This window comes from Mytilus edulis, chromosome 12, assembly GCF_963676685.1.
Source record: "Mytilus edulis chromosome 12, xbMytEdul2.2, whole genome shotgun sequence".
Lineage (NCBI taxonomy): Eukaryota > Metazoa > Mollusca > Bivalvia > Mytilida > Mytilidae > Mytilus > Mytilus edulis.
Window position 1 is genome coordinate 33,516,606 of NC_092355.1, and position 16,277 is coordinate 33,532,882.

The following is a 16,277-nucleotide window of genomic DNA, read 5'->3' on the forward strand; positions in this document are numbered from 1 at the left end:
TGATGATTTCGTAATGCTAGTCATATTTACTGTCGAATAATGATACTATTCTTTCATTTTCACTGTGGAGCGAATTTATCATTAGTATTGTATATGCGGTGCATTTTCACTGTATAATTTTTTTTAATTTTTTTATCTATTATAATTACAGCTCATTTCTTTAAGCATGTAGAGCAAGACTTTAGTTGACTTGCTTGCTTTTCTTTTATTGGATAATCATTATGATAACACCCAATTTAATTCAAATATTAAAAATACAGGTTAAACTATGCCTATTCATATTGTTTAAAAATGTCAATCTTATTTACAAAGTTTGTATAAACAATTAAACAAACAAACAAAGCAAGCAAGCCAACCAAAGTTTTGCTTTGCATGCATTAGGAAATTAGCTGTAAAGCCTTAATTTAGCCGACTTGCTCAAACAATAGATAAAATAAGAGCAAAAGATTCGATAAAATTTAACTTACGGAGGAAAGTTTGGTTTTAAAACACTCTAATTAATTCAATAGAAATAACATTTATTTCAAATGTATTCCATTTAGTTTCTTATAAAGCGTATAGGGATCTTTATCCTTATTTTTTTATCCATTTCCATGACACTTCACCACTAATTACGAACATCTTGATATAGATTGAACCTTTGTTTTCCCGTTTAAAAGGTTTTGCACTGGAGCCCTTTATAACTTGCTGTTCGGTGTGAGCCAAGACTCCATGTTGACGTATAATGGTCTACTTTTATAAATTGTGACTCGGATGGAGAGTTGTCTCATTGTCACATACGACATCTATATATGGCTCAAAAACTAAACGAGACGGGATAAAAAGGGGGAAAAAAATCCACGCTACTTTTTTAATATATTTATAATGGGCTTAATATGAGTCAGAATAGAGTAAAATAGTGGGTCTCATTTGGGTATAAGCGTGACGCCGGATTGCCGATTTTTTGCAAGCGTGACAGGTGAAAGTCAAATGATTGTGTCGTGAAAAACGAGAAATGAAGTCTAGCGGGACACGGATAATTACAAAAAAATGAGAACTGCATAACATAAGCGGGATACGGGAATCTGACAAAACAATAAGCGGAATACGGGAATCTGCCAAAACAGAAAGCGGGATCCGGGATCAGAACCCCCAATGAGACCCCAGAATAAGATATTTTTGTGTATTCATCCTATTGTTACAGTCATGCCTTCAATAACAAATGTATCCGATGCATGCATTTTTTTTTTTATATTTTTGGTCCCTTTTTCAATTTTGTGGGGTCCAAATTTATAGACAAAAGTCCTTTAATATAGATATTTGGGATTCGTTGACATGCTGAATCTAACCGTGTATCTAGTTTGGGGATTTTTTGCCTTTTTGCTGAAATAGCCCACATAGAGTTCCAAAGGGTCTAAAATCAACAAAAATGAATTGTAGCATACATTTCGTGCACAATAACCCAAATGTGTATGGTTTATCTCTGCCGTAGTATCCATTCGCGGATCTAGAATTTTTCATTTTGAGAATCGCTTTTGTTACAAGTTTGAAAAGCTATATATTTGATGAAGAATGAATGAGGAGTTTGTATTTCAATTTGAAAATACATGTATCATAAATCCTAAAGTCATCAACTAAGTTTTTTTTTTATTTGTTGCAAGTGCATTTATCACATTATTCTACAATAAAAATTCCTCGCATCTTTGAAAATTCTACATTAATAATGACTGCACTAACAGTGATAATTCATCGCATCTATAGTTAAAATGGATCGCTTTCAATAATCAATATGCTATATTATGATGCTTTTATAACACTTATTTGACCTTTAATGCTATGTTTGTATATTATAAAGACATATCACAATGAAAATATGTTAAAACTTTCCTTCAAATCACTTAACTTGATATTTTCAAAACGTAAACAAATACAGTTTTCCCATGATCCTTTATTCTACAATAGACATACTCGCATATAACAGTAAAAATGAACTAGCTGGATTCGCACTTTATATACACTGATAACTATCAACAGTGATTCATTATATGTATTATAAATTACTTAGGTATATTAAAAGGGCAATATGCCAACTATTTAGTCTTATTGCCATATGACCGAAAAGAGCGGATTCCTCCAGGGAAGAAAACGCGCCAATGGGGGAGATAATGCCCTTTACAAAAATCTGCCGTACCGATGACAAAAAATAATGTCATTTTTTTACCAGGTAATAAGTATGCTTCAAATTGGTGTACACAAATAATCATCTTCTGTTAGATTAGCGAAAGCTGCAGAGTACACAGTTTTATTGAGGGTCCACCTCTGGGTGCGATTTTTTTCACTGCGTTGAAGACCCATTGATGGTCTTCGGCTGTCAACTACTTTTTGGTCGGCTTGTTGTTTTTTTACATATTCCCCATTTCCGTTCACAATTTACCTTCCTGTCTTATTTAAAAGATAAAATATCAAAATGACTGTGGCCAAAATGAATTAATTGTTTTTGTTGATTTGTGTACCATATAACAAAGTAACAACTATAATAGTGTAATAAATAAAATTTGTAATGAAAAAAAAATTTGTGCTGAACTTTTTGTACCCTCGATCCTCCTCTACTCTACATACTAAACTGGTGATTGAGTTTGTACTACTTCATTGTTGTACATTTATTTAGCAAATTTGTATATTAAGGATGTTCTTTACTGAGTCTCGTGTTTTTTACTTTTTGTCAGATATTCGGAATTCTCTAGTTTTATCCCTGAGAGCAATTAAAAAATTTTGACCGCTCACCCTGACTTTTCTTTTCATAGTTTTATTACATTTAGTTGAAAAGGACTGGTCATTTTTAAAAATCTAATGACTTATGCTTAGATTCAATGCCGTTGTCGGTTAGTCTTCGATCAATTATGTGTTTGAATTACTCATTTTTTGTATTTTTCGTATCTTTTTATATAGAACAGAAAACAGTAGATCTACAGCATGGGAAAAGAGAATCAGACAGAGACGAGCGGCAAACACAATAAAAGACATCAAGAGAACAACATACATATATATTGTCCATTTAGCTGGAATACACATATCCAACTAAGTTAGACATCACGTGACTTTTGTGACGTATAATGGCCGCCATTTTGTATTATATTTCCCCATATAAAATGCATATATGCTTCAATAAAGTTTAATTTTCTCATAAACCTGATCCGTTTTCTTACTTTTGCAAATCAATCCTTGATATTCAAACATATTTCTATCAAACAATGTTGGTCCTAACAGTTTAATTTTTGATTAAATTCGGTCAAATCGGAATCGTAAAACATGCACTTTTTCTCGTCATTTCTCCGTTGACTCAATACTAAATTACCGATACCCATGTCTACTTTTACATCAAATAAAGAAATTCTGTAAATAAAAAACAAACTGAACACGACGAACAAAACACAGACAGTCGAAAGCCTTTTCATGTGCATGTTTCAATTTGTTACAATAATTGCAAAATGTTTATTTTTTGGCAATACTAATTGGAAAATGTGGATACAATTGTACCTATATTTTAGTTCGCTGTTGTTTCTTTTATCTCAGCGTGTCATTTAAATATAAACAAGATAATTTCTTTTTAATGCATGTCTACTAAGTTAAAATAGAATTTTGAGTAATATTTTGTATTAATTATCAAACAAAATATATTTGAGAGAACCTTTTATCTGCATGTTAACTACTCAATATAAACATATCTCATAAACTATTAAGCAGATACAAAGATAATGAAATATAATAAATAGTTCAGTTAAAAGTCTTCAGATGAGAACTAAACTAAATGTAACCACAAGATTAATATACATAAAAATGTACCAGTAAGCACCAGTTTCAAAGTCGGTGGTACCATTTTGAAGGTCGTGCTCGCACGAGTTTAACAGTCCTGCGCATGATGTTTTAAAACTGGTGCGCACCAGGTTAAATTTCCGGCCAACGAAAATATCATTGTTTACAAGCACTTAAGCATTTAGTAAATATTTAAATATTAAACAATGACGTACGCAGTTTTATTTTTTTTTTAATAATTTAAGGTTGGATATAACGCATCTTCTGATTGGTTGACAATGTCTTGACTATTGGGTAGCGTTCAGTATCGTAGCAGCTACATAGGCCTACGTAGATATTTGACCACTTAACGTGTATATTGAAGCTAGCCTAGCTGCTAAATAGATCTATATATCAACTAGGCTAGCCACACGTTCAGTAGTCAAACATCTACGTAGCCCTATTTAGCTACTATGATATCGAACGCAACCCTGGCTCAAAGACATAGTTTTATCAGGTGACCGTTGTGTAATTAACGTTTGTTCATGATTTACTTCGGCTTAAAATGGAATTTAGAAAAGAAAAAGACAATTAATCAATAGTACACAAAAGAAAACACAGTAAAAAACATAGACTGAGCAAATTTAGTTTACAAAGTTAGTACAGGGCCGCGTTCAATATCGTAGCTGCTACGTAGTGCTACGTAGATTTTGACTATTGAACGTGAAGCTATAGACTAGCTTCTACATAGATATTGATAGTAGCTACGTAGCCGCTACGTAGCTGCTACGATATTAAACTCAACCCTGGTAAGCTGTTGACCGTGAAGTAGCGTGTAAAATATTAGAAATAAACAGCTGCGCCATGAGCGCATGATACGTCTGTCGCTTTAACGAAGAACAAGGTTCAATAACTGCTCAATTTCATATGAGAAATGCAAATGAACAGCTAAAGGGAAGGTTTTGTTATATTGTCGAATACTTAAATAATCCCCCCCTGTTTACTGTTTATTAAAAAATACATAACTTGGAAACTAATAATCTGAAATTTATTTAAAACAAAACGGAGCTCACCAAAGTTTCATGCGGATTGGTTCAAGCGTTTTTGAGTTTTTATCCGACATGTTGATGATGGACGGACAACCGTATACTACATGTATAATACTTCGCGTAAACGGGCCGTATAAAACCTACAAAATGTATGTTTGCGTATATAAATAGAATATGCAATTAAAATTATAATTATGCAAAACTATCAGAAGGTTATAATGGACGAACATATTTATTCTGTGCCTTGAACTGGAACTATTCTAATCTGCTATTTAATTTATAAGTTGGAAAGTGAAATATGTGGTATTATTTTGAGATGTCTGCTTCTTTTTCTTTGTATTGAGCCTGGAGATGTTATTCACTCTTTTCAGTCAATATTCCAAGTTACCCCTTTCGGTACCTCGAATGTATAAGATAGCGCGGCCACTCTTGGTCTCATCGTCACTCAATTGGAGGTCATACTATTGTGCAGTCGTATAATGGATCTCCTTAAGATAATTAAAAGATACAGATCAGACATTGATCCAAAGCTTCAGCAGTTTGATGGAAAATGCTTAAGTACTTTTAGCAGGGAAGATTTGTTACAAGTAGCCACCAAAATAAAGATACAATTAAATGACATTTTAGTGCTCCTAGACGTGGATGACACGAGAGAAAACTTATGCAAAGTTGTTAGTTTTGCATTAGAGCAAGAATACGCATTGAAAGAGGATAAGGTTGAAGAACCTCCAAAGAAGAAAAATAAAACTACAGAAAACAAGTCGTCAGGGGTGTTACTGTTTATATGAATTTAGACGCAGTACATATATTGTAAAAGAGGGAAGAAAGATACAAACGGGACATTCGAACTCATAGATAGAAAATAAACTGACAACGCCATGCATGGCTAAAATGAAAACGACAAACAGACAAATAATTATAGTACACAAGACACAACATAGAAAACTAAAGAGTAAGCATCACGAACACCACCAAAAACTGGGGGTTATATCAGGTACTCATGTTAAATTATATTACAAACCCGGTAAATAGTCCAATTCGGTAGGTCACATTCGTGAAAAGGAAACGGAATGATGTTACAAAATATGGAACATATCCGATATAATCTGTGAAAAGGATATTCCATATCGGTAAAACGACTCATGATGGCGTCCGTTAAATATACGAAGGGATGATTTCAACTTTACCATTTGGAACCCTCGGTTTAATAGCTTCCTTGTGAGCATGCATAACTGGACAGGTACTGACATTAAATGTTCTGAACAGAAACAAAAGAAAAACATAACAGCAGTCGATAATTGTTTAGCTAATTCCATATAAGAATAAGAAGATCTCATAAGATTGTCAATGAGACAACGTTCCATAGACCAATTAAGGTGGTACCCAACACTTTCACTAAAATTAATTTGGCTCGTTTAATTTTCATAAAATTTTGACAAAGTATTTACTTTGACCCTTTGACAATAATATAAAAATTTCAAAAAATTTGAACCAAGCATTTTATTAGAAAAATTACACTGATTATACAGCAGTTTGACAAACACTAATTTTGATCATTGAGAAGCTTAATATTCCCTTAACAACACAACGTCATTAACACGTTTAACTGATTTTACAGAGTTATCTCCCTGTAGTGTTAGGTACCACCTTAACAAATGAACAAAGATGTAAACAAGTGCAGATCACCACATTGATTCAATTTTCTTTTTGGGTTGAAAATGAAGTACATGTCTTAAATGCATGATTTTTTATTAGTTGTTAGAAGCTTTGAACCAGCTGTCAGTTAACTCGTACTCTCAGATCTGAACCTAATGTCTTTTTGTTTTTTGTTGTTGGGATGTATAAGAACCCGCCCACGTCCATTTCTATTTTTGTCCATCTGATGATCTTATGTTGTACTGTTATACCACAGTCCAAGGTTAGGGGAGGGTTGGGATCCCGCTAACATGTTTAACCCTGCCACATTCTGTATGTATGTACCTGTCCCAAGTCAGGGGCCTGTAATTCAGTGAAAGTCGTTTGTTTATGCGTTACACATTTGTTTTTCGTTCATTTTTATACATGAATTAGGCCGTTAGTTTTCTCGTTTGAATTGCTTTACATTGTCATGTCATGGCCTTTCATAGCTGACAATGCGGTATGGGCTTTACTCATTGTTGTAGCCGTACGGTGACCTATATTTATTAATTTCTGTGTTATTTTGGTCTCTTGTGGAGAGTTGTCTCATTGGCAATCATACCACATCTTCTTTTTATATGTAAATTGTAATCGACATTGCAAGAACATAAGAAACGAAAGAAAGTAGTTCAAAGTCAAGTTATATCAATTAAAATGTTGGAAAATTACACCAAATTTATTAGTTTTGCAATTATCTACAGGTTACACATTGACAGTGATTTCCTGGGTAAATGTAAAAGCAGAGCACACGAAGTAATAGTGAAGTAAAACCTTTATCAGGGAAATATAGTCATTATTTCAATGGATAAGAGTATCTGAATGATTAATATACACACCAGAACTGATAAATAAAGCCCACAATGCGTTACGTACCTCTTTAAAATGTATCATTTAAACACGCATTTTTATGGGGGAAGTAGCGATATAAGATCGGAGCTCTGTGACTCTGAAGTGTCATTGCCCTCTGAAACGAAATTTATGTTTGAATCTAAAACATTATATACCTAAAATAAATGTGCATTATTCTTCTGTTTTATTGGTGTAAAAAAACATCAGCGCTGCTTGAATTCTTCTTGTTTCATATCTACAATCAATATTGTTCATCCTACAGATGAAAATGGAACACGAGAGATGTCTTATCAGGTAATACAGAGGTTTATCAAGAGCATTCTTTTTTTTTTAGCTGCTTTACGCGAACGGCTTAAAAGGTTATGGATAGGACAAAAAAAAAAACGACGAAAATCAGCTGACGAAGAGGTGTGCCATTCTTTTAAGGCGTCTTACATACATGTATTAGGTTTATCAAGAGCAATCTTTTATTTAGCTGTTTTACACGAACGGCATAAAGGAGGTTATGGATAGGACACTAACCGACGAAAATTGGTTGACGAAGAGGTGCGACCTTCTTCTTTCAAGGAGTCTACATAGAGCCTTCTTTTATTTAGCTGCTGTACACGAACGGCATAAAGGATAAAATTGAGAATAGAAGGTTAGATAAAGGACACAAACCGATGAAAATCGGATGACGAAGAGGTGCGCCCATCTTCCAAGGATTCTACCTAGAGCCTTCTTTTATTTAGCTGCTGTACACGAACAGCAGAAAGGATCGAATTGAGAATGGAAGGTTAGGTATAGGACAAAACCGATGAAAATCGGATGACGAAGAGGTGCGCCCTTCTTCCAAGGAGTTTACCAAGAGCCTTCTTTTATTTAGCTGCTGTACACGAACAGCAGAAAGGATCGAATTGAGAATGGAAGGTTAGGTATAGGACAAAACCAATGAAAATCGGATGACGAAGAGGTGCGCCCTTCTTCCAAGGAGTCTACCTAGCGCCTTCTTTTATTTAGCTGCTGTACACGAACAGCAGAAAGGATCGAATTGAGAATGGAAGGTTAGGTATAGGACAAAACGGATGAAAATCGGATGACGAAGAGGTGCGCCCTTCTTTCAAGGAGTCTACCTAGAGCCTTCTTTTATTTAGCTGCTGTACACGAACAGCAGAAAGGATCGAATTGAGAATGGAAGGTTAGGTATAGGACAAAACCGATGAAAATCGGATGACGAAGGGGTGCGCCCTTCTTCCAAGGAGTCTACCTAGAGCCTTCTTTTATTTAGCTGCTGTACACGAACAGAAGAAAGGATCAAATTGAGAATGGAAGGTTAGGTATAGGACAAAACCGATGAAAATCGGATGACGAAGAGGTGCGCCCTTTTTCCAAGGTGTCTACCTAGAGCCTTCTTTTATTAAGCTGCTGTACACGAACGGCATAAAGGATAAAATTGAGAATAGAAGGTTAGATATAGGACAAAAACCGATGAAAATCGGATGACGAGGAGGTGCGCCCTTCTTTCAAGGATTCTACAAAAGCATTCTTTTATCTAGCTGCTGTACATGAACGGCATAAAGGAAGTTGCTAAAGGCATAGACCAAAAACCGACGAAAATCGTTTGACGAAGAGGTGCGACCTTCTTTCAAGGAGTCTACATAGACCATTCTTTTATTTAACTGCTGTACACGAACGGCATAAAGGATGTTTGGCATAGGACAAAAACCGATGAAAATCGGATGACGAAAAAGAATTGGCACTCATCTCACCAGACTTTCAAAACTTACAATATACCACTCATTTATCATGTCAAACCTCAGCTACTGTCCTCTTACATGGCACTTCTGCAGTGAACAAAACACAAAGAAAATAGAAAAAATACAAGAAAGAGCACTCAGATTTATTTATGACGACTACACAAACTCTTACAATACACTTCTTGAACAATCTAAGCTACCAGCACTAAAAATCAGAAGATTGAGAACCATGGCATTAGAGACATATAAAATAATAAATAAATCAAGTCCAGAATTCCTACATAATTTAGTAAATATTAAAGAAAATTCATATAACTTCAGGTACAAAGGCATAGCAGATATACCACGGCCAAAAACAACAAGGTATGGTAAGAAAAGCTTTAGTTATGAGGCAGCAAAACTCTGGAACTCCTTGCCAAATGAGGCAAGGAGCTTATCAACTTTTGGCCAGTTCAAAAATTTTATCTCCACCTGGTGTTTTTCAGAAAAATGTACATGCAGTTCTTGTAAATAATGTACTTACTTGCTGCCCCATAACTTGATCTCGAAGCCTGCTGTTTGTTTGCTTTTTTATGGTTTTATCTTTTTGCAGTTATTTTTATTTTTTATTTAGCCATTTATTTCTTTTGCTTATGCATTACCTTTGCGATAGCTGCATGCAGTCTTTTGTTTGTGCTTAAAGTGTTTAAGTTTGCATGTGCTACTCTTATATAAATACTATGTGCTACTATATATGTGCTGATATTAGACATTTGTTTTAATATATCTTGCTTAGCTTTTATTCTGCATGTGCTATCTATGTATTAATATATATGTGTGATGTCTGTATGTTTGTGTTGTATGTGTATCTGATGTTATTACATGTATGTTTTGTTTATTAATATCAGTCGGTTAAAGAGCTCTTAAGAGCTCATGTTCTTTGTTATTATGTATATATGAAACCCCGACTTTAAATAAAGATTACTTTACTTTACTTTACGAAGAGTCGTGTCCTTCTAACATTTACAAGGAATTTAAATGTGCCAAATCTCGTATTTTCTCGTTGACGAGGAGATTAGTTTTAATTACGAGAAGACCAAATAAGCATGCTTTGTCTTAATTAATTGTTAGCTAAAATAAATGTGCCTAGGGCTGTCTGCGATTTCAATCAAGCCAACTTAATGTGGCCGGTCTTTTTTTTTACACAATATTTTCACAGTTTTCACAGAATGTAAAGTTTCAGGACAGTAGTACAACAGTTTTTGTTTTATTCACACGATTTTCTTTTGTTTTATGATTGTTTGCATCGTGTGGAATTCAACAGCCAATACATATATCAAATTTAAGTGCAAACAAACATAGACAATTTGTACACTATTTAAGTTTATGATTTTTGAAACTATCATTGGTAGGTATTTTGTATATAACCTTGCTATTTTCCACATTTATTATACTTTTTTACTGAAACTACATTAATTCTGAACAGTTGTGTATCCTAAATTATAAACCAGTGCTTGATTATATAATTATTTTCACTTCATATTTGTTTATATTTGCTATATGCAATTTTCATTTGTATTTTCTAACGCACTGTATTTTTATTTTGATAGTGATAGGTAAATATAATACTATTACATATCTCTTTCCGTTCTTATTCTAATACAATAATTGTTTATTTTAATGTTTCCAACACAGTATCCATATGTTGTAGATGATATTAACTGATTTACTAATTACTATTGAATTTACAATTCTGCGGTTACAAGTTTGGTGCAACCACGTCTTTTGAGATTATCTTTATTTAAGATACGTATAAAGTGACAGCGCTGCTAATCAAAATGGCCGTAAAACTGTATCACAGCGAGGCTAATCAAGATGGCCGCAAAGCTGTATCACAGCAGCGGTAATCAAGAAGGCCGTAAATAACCTTAGATAATATTTATCTTTTGTAACGGCAATATGTCAATCAGACGAAATTATTGGGTGGTACTATTTTCTACTTAGAATGACTCAGAGCAAATGGATTTGCAGATGAACTGTTGTGTACTAATTTCACGATCTTTTGTTAACATAGGGAATTATGGCATATTGATTTATTATCCATATTTTTATACACTAGAGAAGTGGACGCCGACTGCTGGTAACTAGACCTCACACATATTACAGTCGATTCTTGCATTTATCGATCTACAAAAAAAATGTAGCAGAAGCTTATTTTTATCTGTTCTCTTAATTTTGTTCTTTTTGTTTTGCTGTCTTTTATAATTGACAGCTGAAAAAAAGGTTCTCGCTAAATTGTTCAAATCATCATTAGTACTTTTTGTAGACCCTGCCTTCTATAGCAGTGGGGCATTGTGGCACCGTAAAAGTCCACAATTCCTCTAAAGTCCACAACACCGCTAAAGTCCACAACAAATCTTCGCTAAAGTCCACAACGCCGCTAAAGTCCACAAACTTTCCGCTAAAGTCCACAATTTTTTTGTGGACTTTAGCGGAAAGTTTGTGGCCTTTAGCGACGTTGTGGACTTATCATAAGCGAAGTAGTCAGTACTTCGGTACGTGTCAGTCAGTACTTCGATACTGACATGATTTAAAACAAACATTTCTAACATAGTTTGTTTATAAATTAAATCAAAATACAATTATAAAGAAACTAAAGAGTGAGCAACTCTAAACTCACTAAAAACTGAGGTAATTACATCTGCTACAGAATGATACACAGATCCTGCTCCATATATGACACTCGTCGTGCTGTCCATGTAAGTACGAAACCTGTGGTAAGTCTAATTCGGTAGGTCACATTCAAGAGGAAAAGAGGTCGGGGTTATCTTTACGACCATCGGAACATATCCGTCGTCATCTACGGTGAACTAACTCGTAATGGCGTCCTTAAAATTTGCGAATTATATGATCGTTTTGATAGAATTCGATTTTACCTTAACGTAGAACTGTCATAGCTAAGGTGATGTCATATTTTCTTGGTTTACCTAAGACCTTATGTTTTAAAACAGCATATGTGACTGCTGGTGGACTACCAGTCTCACAGGGTATCAACAGGTCAGTAGTCAGTACTATCAGATTATTACATGGAATTTTTCATATCGCATGTGTTATCAGACCTAGGTTCAATATCAGCCCAAGAGCCGCATGGCTCGAGGGCTGATATTGACCGAGGGCTGATAATACATGCAATATGAAAAATGACATGTTATTATCTTTTTATCATATACTTGAACAAGGGAGAAAAATAACAGATTAATATATTGATCCTTTTAGGTGGTTCCCAAGAAGAAGTTCAAAGAGTGAAAAGTTCACGGAAGTCGGATCCCAAATTTAGTACATTCGATATAAATCTTTCTATCATATGCCTCAACAGAGAAGAAACACATTTTGATATGGACGAATCGACAAAAAAAATAATTCAACAACATACATAATGAACACTGTTCACTTTTTTTTTTAAATTAACTTTCTAAATTATGTTTGAAACATTTTTAAAATGCATTTATAATTCAATAATTTGTTTGGTTTTTTTTTTTATGTTTGTTTTTTTATTATTTTACACAATATAATTTCCAGTATCCAATTAATTTGTTTTGTTCACTACTTTGTAATGTTTTTCACTGAAATCATAGCATTGAAATTATTGGCTGTCCGTTCTTGGGCTGATATTATGACCTAGGGCTGATGAGGGGTCTAATAGGAAAAATGACATAATTTATATATGTCATATCTAGTTTTGGTGTCCTCTTCGCGGTCCGCGTTTAGTCTGAAGTAATATGATTTTTTTTTTAAATAAATGATTCAGAAAAAAAGTTAAAAAATAAAACGTGAAGCGTCAAGTTTGAATTGCATAATCAAACCAATATAAGTAAACGAAAATATAAACTAATTAAGGAAAAAACAAACTCCAGGTTCTATATAATGTAAATATTTGCTCTGTTGTTTTTATTCCATGGTCTCAACAATATTTATATTATGTTAGCAGATGAATCGCACAGATAAATTCCAATCTCTTACACAAATGAGTGCTTGAAACACTAAATTTGGTGTCTTTGGCACAAGGAATCAATTACAGTGTCGTCATTATATTTTATAATGATTTAACAATTTGTGGAAAAAATACACATTTCTTCATAATTGCTTTTCAAAAAACAAATTTTATTTATTTTATCTAAATGCAGCTCTATAGATCATTTATTCAATTAAAACTGTATTTGTTTATATTTGAATAGACAATACAATATTAAATATTACTCAACGGTATAAACATATGTCGGCTATAGTAACTTCGCCCATGTGCTTTGGTGCACGTCTAGTACATTGGTAATAACATGCATTTTAGCATTTACCATCTAAATTGTCCATTTCTAAAATTAGAAATTACTTGAAACTAACATTATTACTCCCTCAGTTTAACTTTAGATGAATTTTGCTGTTCTATTTTGGTCTTTGCTTCAATACATACTGCAACTTATAAATTATAAGGGAGACAGATTTTTATAAGTTCTTCTTGTTTCCGAAACCAGTATTTTTATTGTATAATTGTATGGTGTGCACTTTTGAAAAACAAAATGGTGTTTAAACTAAAACTATTGCGATGTTTTTACATATAAGACAAATGCAACAGTTTGAGGTATGCAGTAACAAAACACGCACATCCATTATTTCCCAATGATCCCCCTTCATATTGGGGGGGGGGGGGGGGGGGGGGTTACATTATTGGGATGGCACTTATGTTGAAACATAAAGATTCGGAATAAAACATGCACGTATTACTCTTTTTTTAAATTTACATTCTGTTGTGCTTTTAGTATTTGTTTTTATGCTAAGATTTAATGAATTACGCCCTTTTCAATTGATATTTTTAGTTATTTTTTTTATGTTGACCTCTTACACCACTGACCCGGGTTAAGGAAAGATTTGACAAATATGTTTAATCACGTCAAATTATATGTGCCTGTCCCAAGTTAACAGCATGTAATTCAGCATTTGTCCCTTTGTTGATATATAATATCATATTAATTAGGTCTTTCCACTTTTCTGTGGAAAGACCTATTGTTTTTCTTCTGATTTTTTTTTTTTTTTTTTTTTCTTCCGCCTAATTTTGTTCTTGCGATAAACATTTGTTTCGCAATATGTCGCTTAGATATTTTGTATATGATATCGAACAGTTTATGCGCTTTTGAAATTTACCCTGCGTAAACGAATACTTTTCTTTGTAGGAGTTATCTCCCCAAACACTGTTTTCCTTGTTAGCGCATCTCCTTCGCAACCGTTAAAGATTATGACAAATTTATTTTACAAAATTGCTCATTATATCCTTGGCATGATTTGTCCTGTTTTGACCGAAGCGATATGACCGCTCCATATGAGAGTTATTTCCCCTTATGCATCTGATATAAGTGATATGAATTTCTATCTTATAAATCATAAGTGATAGAGACCTAGGATCTTTTGATTTGAGGTCCTTGGTCCCAAAAAATAAAAATTAGGTCAAGGTCAAAGGTCAAGGTCATATTCTAATATTTGAATTTGGCTTATTTTCACTTATATCCAAAGACTGTATAAGATATCAACAAATTATTTTTACTAAATTGTTAGTTGCGACATGTCGTAAGATGTAAATTTTGATTGCAAGCGTACGTTGAATGTAAAAGGGAGTTTTCTCCCCTCTTGTATTTAAAAATACGCGTTTGGTGATATAACTCATTAACTAAATATAATTAAGACCTATGGTCTTTTGATTTGAGGTCCTTGGTTTATGACCTTGAAATTGATCTCAAGGTCATAGCTTAATTTGGCGTTCTAGATTTTGACCTTTGCTTTTATTCTATATGTATACATGATAAAGATATACAACTTTTAGAAAAAGGTATCAAACCATTTAACCTTGAAAAAAACAACCGGAAGTGACCTTTTGTAAACCGGAAGTAGCTATTTTTTTGTACTTTATTAATATAAAAGTATATAGAACCAGATATTTTTGGAATTAGTGTCAAGTAAATATTCAAATATAATCGGAAGTAACATTTTTCAAACCGGAAGTAACAAATTATCTCCCTTATTTAAAAAAAATGTATGGAAACAATATATTTTTGGAATCAGCTTACTAGGAGCTATCATTTGACGATTGAAATGACATTTTAAACTTAGTTTCACAACTTTTCATATCAAAATACATTGTTTTGATGGAAAGACCTTCAATTGTTCTCTGAACAATTGGTTTTTAATTTTTCATGTTCTTGTTTTGAACACAAATCAGATAGTCAGTTTTTGCTTTGGAATAGTTTAACCACTGTCAGGGCCATTGATAGCTTGATATGCAATGTTGGCTTTTCTTCATTGCTGAAGGCCGTATGATGACCTACAATTGCTACCTTCTACGTCATATTCATAATTGTCTCTGCACATACCTGCCAACTGTCACTATTTGCGGGGGATTTCCCCCATGGAGGCTCTCAAATTGAAATTTTGAAAGAGCAATTTTGTCCACAATTTTGAACAAAACAATTAATTTTACAATGACTTTAGGCTAATAAAAGTATGGAGAAGCTGAAAAACAACATTAAAATGTATTTGAAGCCCCCCTTGAAGGTTTTTTAGGACTATGACAGCCATCTTGCACGCAAAATCCCCATGAGCATTTTGAAAAGTTGGCAGGTATGTCTGCAGGAGAGTCGTACTGTCAATCAACCCACACCTTCTTATTTTGGTTGGGTTTTTCAAATTTCTGAATCATATTTCTAAGACGTGAATTTGATTGAAACAATGACATAAACAACCATGGCCTAACAACAAAAAATACAGAAGCTTCTAAGAGATATTAATGATAACACAAAACCATGATAACCTCTCGTATACAAGATCATCTCGATATAGCAACTGTGAATTACAATACTGTATAAAAACAACAGTTGTGCGCCACATGATAGATAGCAGAAATCACATCATTAATACTTTGGGATTACAAAACTACAAATAACCATGATAGACAAAAACGCAGTGTTATAATCCTTCATATTTTATTATTTTAATCGGTTTTATTGTAGCTGTATACGTCATTAACATTCTGGAGCGTCATCAGTTTTTGAACGGAAAGAAATACTTCTGATTATAGACTATTTTAATTAGATTGGATTATAGACTGGTTCTCTCCATTGCAACATACGGGTATTGTACTAACCCATAACAGAAAAAGGACAGGGAACCAGTC